The sequence below is a fragment of the Dipodomys merriami genome, unplaced genomic scaffold, assembly GCF_024711535.1.
Source record: "Dipodomys merriami isolate MVZ:Mamm:240054 unplaced genomic scaffold, mDipMer1.0.p SCAF_720, whole genome shotgun sequence".
Taxonomy (NCBI): Eukaryota; Metazoa; Chordata; class Mammalia; order Rodentia; family Heteromyidae; genus Dipodomys; species Dipodomys merriami.
Genome location: NW_027206314.1, coordinates 357,445 through 369,669, shown reverse-complemented (window position 1 = coordinate 369,669; position 12,225 = coordinate 357,445).

Below are 12,225 nucleotides of genomic sequence, written 5' to 3'. Positions count from 1 at the left end.
ATAGCTCAAGAACTCCAAGAACATTTAGAGTGCAAGTAACTTCTCATCACCAAGTGAAACAGGAATTTCTTAAGCATCTGACCTTTCAGAACAGGAAGTCAGAATGTCCTAGACTTCCCTGCCTTGGCTGGTTTCACCCTATGAGAGACCTCAGCCTCCTGAGCTAGGGTGATGGACGTGAGGTATTGGTTCTCGGCTAGGGTCAGAACTGTAATGACATTGACAATACAAGTCAACTGCTTATCACAAAGTGCTTGGGGAGCATATCAAGCCTTTCAACAATGTGCCTTTCAGAACCCTGTAGGACACAAGTTTATAATGCTAGAGTCTGAGAGGCTGGGCTTATGGATGTGCTACACTTGAACCTTGAGGTCTGACTCCAATTGTGGTGTACATCAGCATTCATTTTCCTAAAAATATTTTCATAAGTAGCAAATAGGAAAATTATTTTGATTATCCCTCAATCTTTTTCCAGTTGTGTGTCTCAAACTGAAGCCTGGGCGCTGTCTCTGAGCGCTTCAGCTCAAGGCAAACACTCTACCACTTGACCCACAGTGCCACATGGGGATTTTTGATGGTTCATTGGAGGTAAGAGTCTAACAGGCTTTCCTTTCCAAGGCTGTCTTCAAACTGTGATCTTCAGATCTCAGCCTCCTGAGAAAGTAGGTTTCCAGAGCCACTCGAATCTGGAGTATTGTTTTGCCAGACCTGGAGCTTGAAATTAGGGCCTGGATACTGTCTTTGAGCTTCTTTTTCTCAAGGTTAGCACTCTATCACTTGAGCCACACCACAGCTTCTGGCTTCTTCTGAGTATGTAGCACTGAGGATTCAAACTCTGGCATTCATTCATGCTGAGCAAGCTCTCTACCACTAAGCCACATTTCCAGACCCAACCTTACGATTTTATCCCTCAACTTGCCTATCCACAAGAAAAGGCTTCTGAGTATAAATCATCTAAACAAATCCGTATAGGAAGTTGTCCAAAGATAAATAAGACAAAACTCGTACTGGGGACAGACTCTAACCATGTGATGAGTTGACAAATGCCTCCATTTAATTAAGTATTATATTTCAAAACTTAATAAAGTATTAATGAAAATTAGTCAATGTACTGAATTATTGTGTATACTTTTATAATATATATACAACATAATAAATATTATGTGTATAATAATACTAAATACAATAAACAATAAAATGAGTAAAATAAAAATTAAATACAAAATTAATAATAATCATAATATGAAATAAACATACATATTTACCTATATATCTTATATTACATATGTACACAAATATTTTTTCTATTGCAGGGTCTTAATTCAGGCCCTGGGAACACTAGCTTGAAAATCTTTTCCTCAAGGACAGGGATCTTAGCCTTCACCCAAGGTGCAAAAGAGTTACATGGACAGTGAGCTCAAATCCCAGCAATGGCAGAAATACTGGCCCCAGTTCCAAGACAGTGACTTAATATTTGTAACAGAAACAGTTATGTTTATTCAGTTCCATACTGAACACTGAAAAAAATCAGTGTAGAATTTTGTACAGCTACTCAGACATCCACCCCTTAACCCCAAAGTGCTTCTTGAGCACTACATAATTTTTTGTACGTTTTTTATTTTAAAAATGTTGTACAGATGGGTCACAGTTACATGAGCAAAGTAATGAGTACATTTCCTATTGAGCATTGTTGCCTCCTCGTTTGTTTTTCCCCTGCCATCCCTTCCCTCCCATCTTCACAACTAAAACTTCCCTGCTGAGGTCAGTGACTTATTTATTTTTGGATTGGCATGGGATTTGAACTCAAATATTGGCAACTCTGCGCCTTCTGTCACATTGCTACAGATTCATCAAGACTCTGAGTTCAAATCCCAGGCTATTAAAGAAAACTGGCAGAAATTCCAAACCAAGTAGCTTTATTATTTCAATTTAGTTAGTTAGTTAGTTAATTAATTAATTAATTTTGCCAACCATGGGGCTTGAACTCAGGTCATGGTAACTCTGACTCAGCTTTACTCTCCCTAGGGTGGGGTGCAGCCTCGAGACCCAAAGCTGATCCTGGGACCCTAGGCCCAGAGGGCTTGCAGGAAGGAAAAAAAGCAGAACAGCACAAAAAGTGGGGAGCTGTAGAGGGCTCAGGGTTTTACAATTTTTTTTCTTTACATGGTGACCATCCTGGGTCTGAATGACATGGTTTCAATGTGGACCTGGCCTGCCATTACTGATGGCTGGCAGGCTATCAGGGAAGCCATAAGCCAACATGTCAACATAGGCCCTCGGTTCAAATCCTAATCCTTATATTTACCAATGGCAGGAGATCACAAGAGACTCGTTCCTATGCATAAGAATACAGATTGAAAGAGTAGTTCATGCATTTGTCTAGTCTAAGATTGGATGCAATAATTCTAGGATGCTGATTGATCTTAATTAATAGTTTATTAAGCATGAAAAGAATAATATTGTTTCAATGGAGATATAATAAATACCTAAGAGTTGGTAGGAACGTAGTAGATGTCATTCAGTCATAGATAGACAGCTCTGGAACTCTTTAACAATATATATTTATTTGTATACCACCTCTGCCTAGCCATGTATTTAAGTTTAGGCTAAACTTTGGGCTTGATCTCAGTGCCTGGGAAACACCTGACAGCTTCATTGGCTAGAGGCTTCTGTGCTAAAACTCACCCAATCATGAATTGGGCCTGCTAGTCCCTGAGTTCAGATCCCAGCACTGCCAAAAATTTAATCTTTGAGTAAGAAGCCTAGTGTGACACATATTTTCCTTTTCTGGGAGAGTCCAGGGTGTCAGGCATGATAGAGAACACATTTACAAATCTAGATGGTATGTGATATGATGTAAAAATTGTAATAAATGGATAAATGATATAGGTATCATCAAAGACAATAAAATAAATTGTAAATAAATGGATAAAAAAAGAAATAAAATGAATAGCAACACTAAATGTGATATGGACTGCACATCTGTATGGAAGTATAAATCCTACCACACCAAACACAGTATCTACTGAACATCTGTATGGAAGTATAAATCCTATCTTTAAAATGTATATAAGGAATATGTTTTCCATGCCTGAAGCTTGAATTCAGCCCACCCCCATGAGAAAGCAATGGCAGGAAATCCTAAGAAACTGGTTTCTGGACCAGGAAAAGTCATGGAATGTGATCGATCTCATCGAATGAGTAGTTCATGCATGATGTGACTAGGAAATGATAGGCAAGACTCATGGGGTATCACTTATTTGTAAAGCAGTGTTGATTAAGCTTGACAATAATCATCACAGTCATGAAATGAAGACATCTGGAAAGATCCAAGAATCAGTAGACACATGGTAGATTGGATTCCATCACAGGTTTTCATCTCTCCTACTCTATACAACTGTGTACTCATTTGCATACTACCTTCAACTTATGAATGGATGACTACTGTGTACCCTCCTCCCCCCCCACCTGGGGGGTCCATCTCAGGCCCTGGGAACGGCCTTACTCCTTAGTAGCTCACAGGCTGGTGTGCTCACATGGACCCATTCGTCAATTGGGTCTGCTGGTCCCCAAGTCCAGATCCCAGCAGTGCCAAAAGATTCATCCTGATGTTGGAAGCCAATTGTTGCACCTGTGTTCCTTTCCTGTGCAAGTCCTGGGTCTCAGCTAGGATGAAGAATACATGGGCCACCCTGTGGCCATGGGAATAGGTTGTTATCATGTGAGGCAAATTATACCTGTCATCATATACTGAAGAAAATACACAATACATCCATGAATAGCATACAAAATAGAATAACTACACTAAATTCACAATGCAGTCCACACACGGATTTGAATATACATCCCATGTTTAAATGATGCATTCAGGACAATTGTGGCCTCCCTGTTGCTCAATCTCTGTTCCTGGGACCCGACCAGCTCCTTAGTGGCTCACAGTCTGGTGTGATCACGTGGAACCATTGTGCAGTTGGGCCTTTTAGGCCCAAAGTTAAAATACCAGCACTGCCAAAATTTACCCTGTTGTGAGAAGCCAGTCATTGCACCAGTTTTCCTGTGCTGTGCAAGTCCGGGGTCTCAGCTAGGATGGAGAATGCACAGGTAACTCTATACTCATGGGAATATGTTGTCATCCAGGTCACGACAGTTATATCTGTCATCCTATACTCAAGAAAATACACAATACATCACTGAAAAAGACACAAAATAAAGAGAATGACTACACCAAATGCAAGATGCTGCCCATCCATGTATGGAAATATAGATTCTCTGTTTAAATGATAAATTTATGACCATATTGGCCCCCACCAGGGCTTCATCTCAGGTCCTGGGAACGACCTACCTCCTTAGTGCCTCACAGGCTGGTGTGTTCACCATGACCCATTCACCAATTGGGCCTTCTAGGGCTTGAGTTCAAATCCCAGCACTGCCAAAAGATTCACCTTGATTTGAGAAGCCAATCGATCCACCTGTTTTCCTGTCCTGTGAAAATCCTGGGTCTCAGCTAGGATGGAAATTCTATATAGACAACTCTATAGCCATTCGAATAGGTTGTTATCCATGTCAGCATAGTTATATCTATCACCATACTCAATAAAATACACAATACATCCATGAATAAGACACAAAATAAAAAGAATAACTACACTGAATGCAAGATGCATACCAAACTTGTAGGTAAAGAGAGATCCTATGTTTAAAAAAGGCAGGCTTGTTATTTTGTCCAGTACTGGGATTTCAAATCAGGCCCTTGATGAGGCCTGACATTCTAGTCTTCAAGGATGGTGAGATTTCACTTGCCCCAAAGTGCAACAGAGCTACCCAGACCTCAGTTCAAATCCAGCACTGACAAAAGATTCATTCTGTTGTCAGAAGCCAGTCGTTGAACATGTTTTCCTCTCCTGTGAAAGAACCGGGCTTTCACTAGGATGTAGAATGCATAGGCAACCATATAACTATGGGAACAGATTGTCATCCATGTCAGCACAGTATACCTGTCACCATACTCAGTAAAATACACAATAACTCCATGAATTAGACACAAATTAAGGAGAAGTGCACCGAATGCAAGATGCTGTCCACACATGTATGTAAATGTATATCCTATATTTGAATTACAAATTTATGACTAACTGGACCTCCCTGGGACTCGATGTCAGTTCCTAGGAATGGCCTATCTCCTTCGTTGCTCACAGGCTGGTGTCCTCACCTTCACCATTTCCCCAATTGCGCCTGATAGAGTGTGAGTTCAAATCCCAACACTGCCAAAAGATGAATCCTGATGTGAGAAGCCCATCGATTCACCTGTTTTCCTGTCCTGTGAAAGTCCTGGGTCTCAGCTTGGATGGAGAATGCATAGGAAACCCTATAGCCAGGGCAATAGGTTGTCTTCCATGTAAGTTCTGTTATATCTGTTACATTATTCAGTAAAATACACAATACTTACATAAGACAGAAAATAAGATAAAAAGTACTCCAAAGGCAAGATACTGTCCACACATATATGTAAATATAGATCCTATGTTTAAATTATTAATTTATGACTATCATGGCCCACCCTGGGGATCAATGTCAGATCCTGGGAATGGCCTAACTCCTCTGTTGCTCACAGGCTGGTGTGGTCACCTTGAACTATTCACCAATTGGTCCTGCTAGGCCCTGAGTTCAGATCCCAGTGCTACCAACAACTGGATCATGAAGTAAGAAGCCAAGTGTGAAACTTTTTTTCCTTTTCTCTGAGAGTCCTGGGTGTCTGGCTTGACGGAGAACATGTCTACAAATTTAGATTCCATGTGATGGGATGTAATCAATGTGATAAAGGGAATGAGTGTCATCATAGTAAAATCAATGGTAAATAAGTGAATAAAACCAAAAGTACAAGGAACAACCACACCAAACGTGTATGGACTGAACATCCATAGGTAAGTACAAATCCTGTATTTACAATGTATATAAATAGTATGTTTTCCAAGGCAGGGGCTTGAATTTTGGCTTAGATTACAGGCCTGACTTTCTTATCTTCAATTACGGTGAGCTTCCGCTTCTTCCACAGTGCTGTAGATTCACCTAGACTCTGAGTTCAAATCCAAAGCCTGGCAGAATAAATGGGGTGAATTGCAAGCCAGGGAGCTAATCTCTTTTAATTATTTTTTGCAGCAGGGGGCTTGAACTCAGGTTTTGGTAACTCTGCCTCACCTTTGACACCCTATGCTGGGGTGTAGCCACTGGTCCCACAGTAGATCCTGGGATCCTAGACCCCCAGGCCTTGTGTGGCAAAAATGTACAGAAAAAAATGCAGCGAGATGGCCTTTTTATGTTTTCTTCTTTTGCACAGTGACCCTCCTGGGCCTGAATGACACTGTTGCAAAGGGTACTTCACCTTTCATTGCTGAAGGTTGTCAGACTATTGAGGAAGTCATAGGTCCACATTGCAATGTAGGCCTTGATTTCAAATCCCAGTCATGACACCAATCAATGGCAGGAGATACTAAGAGACTCGTTCCCATCCATGGGAATAACAAGGTAATATTATCAATGTCACAGTTGAATGAGTTGATGGTGAATGACGCTCCTATAAAATTAGACAGCATCATTTCAGAAGACTAACTTTATTTAATATTTATGAAACATTACGTACAGAATGCAATAATTTCAGGATATTGATTGATTTACTTAATAGTTTGTTAACCATGAAAACAATAAGATTAATTACATGGAGGCATTATAAATACCCAGGAATTGGTAGGAATGTAGTCTATATAACTGAATAATGTATAGACATCTCTAGCACTCTATATCTGTATTTCAATCTGTTCTTATTTTGTCAACCGCTGGGGATCGATCTCAGGTACTTGAGACTGCCTGTCAGCTCAATTTGCCACAGGCTGGCAGGTTGACACTCACCCATTCATGAATTGGGCCTTGAAGGCTGTGAGTTCAGATGCCAGCACTTCCAAAAAATGAATCGTGTAGTAAGAAGCTGATGGTGACACATGTTTTCCTTTTCTGTGAAAGTCCTGGGTGTCAGGAAGGACGTGTAATACATATGCAAAATTATATCCTATGTAATCAATGTAATCACTGTTCTATGTCTCATAATAGTTAATAAAATGAGTAGTCAGTACATGAATAAAACAAAAAATAAAATAACTACACTGAATGCAATATGGAATTAACATATGTTTAAAAATATAAATCATATATTTAAAATGTAAACAAATATGTTTTCTAGTGGTGGGCATCGATTTCAGGCCTAAGAAACAGACTTGAATTTCTTGAATTCAAGGAGGCAAGCTTCCCCTTCCCACACAGTGCAACAGCAGGGTTACCTAGACCATGAGTTCAAATCCCAGTCCTGTCAGAAAAAAAATGGCATCTCTATGCTATGTGATGCCCAATTCGTAGGTATTTCATTTGGCCTCCATTTAATGAAGGTGATTGTTTAAATGCTTCATAAAGTATTAATTAATATTAATCAGTGTCCTGTTATGTAATTGTGTATAATTTTATCCTCTAAACATTCAAGTACTGCCCATTTAATCATGACATACATCACATTCCTTTGGTAATCATATGAGTAGGAATGAATTTCATAGGATGTCCTGCCATTTGTTGGTGGCAGGACCAGGATTCAAGCTGTGGGCTCCAGCTCCTACCACTTAAACCTGAGGATAGAGAACTCACAGGTCTTTCCAAGAACATCAGCAAAACCAGGCATCAGTGGCTCTCAGCAGTCCTCCTTAAAACTTACAAGGTTGTGAAAGGAGGATAATGGTCAAAGTCACCCTAGGCAGGAAAGTCCTTGAGACTCCTGTCCAACTTGTGCCATCAAAGACAGAAGTAAAGCCGTGTGGCTCCAGTGGTAGAGAGCTAGCCTTGATCAAAAACAACTCACAGATTGTGCCCAGATCCTGAGTTCTAGGTCTGGGAACAAACAGACATACACAACAATCTGTGCAGCCATCCGGCTAAAGTGGGTCACTCTCTTGTCCCCAACTGGATTGGACAGAGTTCCCTGGGAAAAGGGCTGCCTTCATTTTGACTCCACCCATTCTGCCTGCATCAGAAGATTCCAGCCACCCCTCTATTGTTTCATGGTTCTTTCTGACTAATGGGATAGAAGAATGGTGGCCACGCCCACATTCCTTGCTGCCCAGTAGCACCTTGATTCACTCTGTTTGTTGACCCCACTACCTCCCCTCTAACCCGGACGCGCCTCTCATGTTCCCCACAGTCTGGCCCACGACCTGCCACAAATGTGCCCCAGGGGTGGGGGTGGGGGTTGACCCGAGGATGCCACCCCCATCCCCAGTGGATATTGTCCAGGATACGGGGAGATGCAGGTTGGGTGAGGAGTGGGAGCCAAAGATCCCCTGGCCTGCAGTAGTCGGAGCCACACAGCAGCATATCTGCGCCCTTCCACTCCCTGGTGGGAACCCAGTGGCTTTAGTCAGAGGTGGGGAGCAGCATGTCTACACCTGCCTTCTGGGTTTTTTCCTTTTTTTCTGGGGATGGGAGGTGTTGGAGGCAGAAGATAGACACCCTTACTGTGTGAGACCTTGTCTTTTGTGCTCAGTCAAACTTTCACCTGAAGACAGAGAGAAAGACAGAGAGAGAGAAAGAGAAAGAGAGAGAGAGAGATTGAAAGAGAGAGAGAGAAAGAGAAAGAGAGAAAGACACAGAGACAGAGAGACAGAGAGACAGAGAGACAGAGACAGAGACAGAGACAGAGAGACAGAGAGATAACCTTTTTCCTTGTACAGCCTGACTGTGCTCAGGTGAGTGATCAGTTGGCAAATTGCAGGTGCTGCATGGAGGAGTCTTCTGTCACCTGTCTGGAAGGAGGCCGAATGCTTTGGTAACTTCTACCTGTTATCTTTGGGGCATGTATGGGTTTCACAGCTGAGGTCTGGGGGCCTGGAAGGGTGAGAGGCTTGAAGGGGACACAGCACAGTTAAATTACAAGAACAAGGGATCTGTGTGCAATGGAACTGTGTACTCCCTTGGGCCTGGTTGGTGGCAGTGGGAGCTTGGGAGGACCTGGGAGTGTTGCCTGCAGGGGATGGCTTCCCAGGAGGACAGAGAGCATGGCCAACTCTTAGTAAGGATATGAGTTCTGCTAGTATGGAGTGCAACAGCATAGGTCAGTCTCTGAGTCTTCTCATAATGACGTCTGATGGGCGAGGCCAACCCTATTTTAAATCTTGAGCTGTGATCTTCAGATCTCAGCGTCCTGAGTACCTAGTATTATAAGCATGAGCCTCTGGCACTGGGACTCTGGTTCTTTTTGGTATATTAGGGTTTGACGTCAAGGCCTTAGGCTTGCCAGTCAAGTCTTCTACCATGCGAGTCAAGCTTTTCTGTCTTGGGCATTTCTGAGATGGAGAATTAATATATGCTCATTCTGGGCTGGATCATGGTCTGCCTATCTGTGACAGGCCTGAGCCACAAGGCCCGTTCTTCTGTAGTTGGGATGGTAGATATGTAGCGACATGCTCAGTCATTGGTTTAGATGGATTGTCCCAAACTCAGTCCACGGCAGCAGATTCTTGACCAGATGTGAGTCTCTGGGTTGGGCCTCAACCATTGGACTTCAATCTCCTCATGGGACAGTTGTGAGGAAACAAGGGATTGATACAGAGGGATCTCTGGAGCAGGGACAGGCACAGAGGGAGGGGCCATCTGATACTGTTCTTGGCAATTCTGTGAGCATATGATAGGAAGATACCCGGAAAGATCTCAGATGGTGTGTGTTATTAACGGTGCAACAGTTTTGGGATTATGAAACAAAACATCGCTCTCTTTCTTTATTACTCTATCCCCATGAGTAACGGGATCCTTCACTTTGTTCAGTTTTGAAGCTGGGGAAACTGAGGCACAGAGAAGCCTGGTGACCTACTAATGACTCCCAGCTGACAGGAAGCTCGGCCTGACTTCTCTGCCATGCTCCCTAGGACAATGGGTGCTATTCAGTCCACTTCTTGTGGTGGGAAGTCCACTTCTTTTCAGTCATGGGGCTTGAACTTTGGGCCTAGGGCAGCTCCCTGAGCTTCTCAGCTCAAAGCTACCACTCTACCACTTGAATCACAGCACCACTTCCAGTTTTTTGGTGGTTCTTTGGAGATAAGAGTCTCACAGGTGTTCCTGCCCGGGCTGGCTATAAACCACAATCTTCATATCTCAGCCTCCATTGTACTTAGTATTATAGCCTGAGCCACCAGCACCTGGCTTAAGTGGAATTCTGACCTTCTTTCTTTCGCTTTCTCTCTCAGGAACTGATTCAATGGGTGCTGGAGGAGGTGGTCCAGCATCCCCATGTGGCTGGAACCAAGGTGGTCTTCTCATTCTCTAGGTAGGCTGTGGGTCAGGAGCTGTCTTGCTCATTCTGTTGTACCAGCTCCATGAGGTAAGTCCCTCTGTGCCCTGGCTACACTGTGACAGTTATCCATTGTCCATCTAGCCTTACTGGACTCAGTACTGTGTTCAATGCTCTTTTCTAGCAAAAATTCCTGGCTAAAATTATGATACAGAGTTATAGAATGAAAATGTAATGCCATCTTAAGAAAGTCATTTAGCGTTTTGGGAATGTGGCTTCATGGTATGGTGATTGCCTAGCATGCATGAAACCCTGGGTTCAATTCCTCAGTACCACATAAATTGAAAAAGAAACACTGGAAGTGGTCCTGTGCCTCAAGTGGTGGAGGGTTAGCCTTGCGGAAAAAAAAAACGCTGAAGAATAATTCCCAAGCACCGAGTTTCAGCCCCAGGACTGCCAAAACTACAGCAACAACAATAATGAACATTTAGTTAGTAAATGCGAAATAAAGAACCCATACTTGATACCTGACAATAGTTCCTAATACATGTACTTTACCTATGTTAGGATACTGTGTTGAACAAATATTTTGTTCATTAGGTCACGGCAATTAATGCTAGGAATGTGCTTAGATGTCATGTGAAGATTAAGTCTGGAAATTCAAAGATTCCAGGCTTTTGAGTGGGGTCACTGCTAATCACAATGAGAAGGATAGTGTAAGTGAGATTCAGAAACTATTTTGGCCAGTCATCTTACAAAAAAGGCGGAGGCTAATTAACAGTATTGACAGAAGAGAAGGAATAACCCCAGATGGAAAGAATAAATTATAGTAACTAAGGTATAGCAGAAACCGTTCTAGGGAACCATTTTTGCTTATTAAAGAACTAGTTATCAACTAGGCTAATTCCTCATTCCCTTTGGCATTCAAAATCTTCAAGGCTAGTTCTTAATCTCTGTGTGATGAATGTATCTCCTATGCTGATCTTTCATACCTGATCTCCTTTGCTTTCTAAAAGTCTGTCTTGCTGTATTTATCTATGAACATTTCCTAATACTAAATACACCTACAAAGATGAAAGAGGATGCTAATGTAAGAGTCCCATAGCTCATGAGTCATTTATGTAACAAAAGGGAAAAGGACATATTTATTGCTACCTTAATTATTCTGAAAAGCTGCAATGTCACATCATATGGTTCATATTTCCATTCTTTGTCTACATAGTGACATTAAGTGCACATAAATGCAAATATGAGCGGGGTGCTGGTGGCTCATGCCTGTAATCCTAGCTACTCAGGAGGTTGAGTCCAGAGGATTGTGGTTCAAATCCAGCCTGGTCAGGAAAGTCCATGAAACACTTATCTTTAATCAACCCCAGAAACCCAGAAGTTGTGCTGTAGCTAAAGTGGTAGAGTGCTCAAGTTGTGCTGAAGAGCTGAGAGACAGTGCCTAGGATCAAGGTTCAATCCCCACAACCAACAAAAAAGTGCAAATATAGGTTTAATTTTCCCCCAAAGGAATGATGAAGTCAATAGTAATCTTCCCAAATGATTTAGTAGTGCACCTACTTTTACTGAATTATTTGTTATGGCTTCTTTGCTAAACATATTCTCTTCTTTAAAAATTGTCAAATATTAGCTTTATAATAAACTTCATCTAATATTTCTTGGTTCAAAAGAGTTCCATAGAGTTGATGTCACGTAGCTTTCTTACTGTCTTAGTTCAAAGCCAACCCAGGCAAGAGAGTCTGTCAAACACTTATCTGTAATTAAACACCAAAAAAGCCAGAAGTGGAGTTTTGGCTCAAGCAGTGGAGTACTAGGTTTGGTCCAGGTAGGAAAGAAAGACAACTGTTCAGGGACAGGGGCCAGTCTCTAAGTTCAAGCCTCAGAACCAGCACAAATTAAACAAA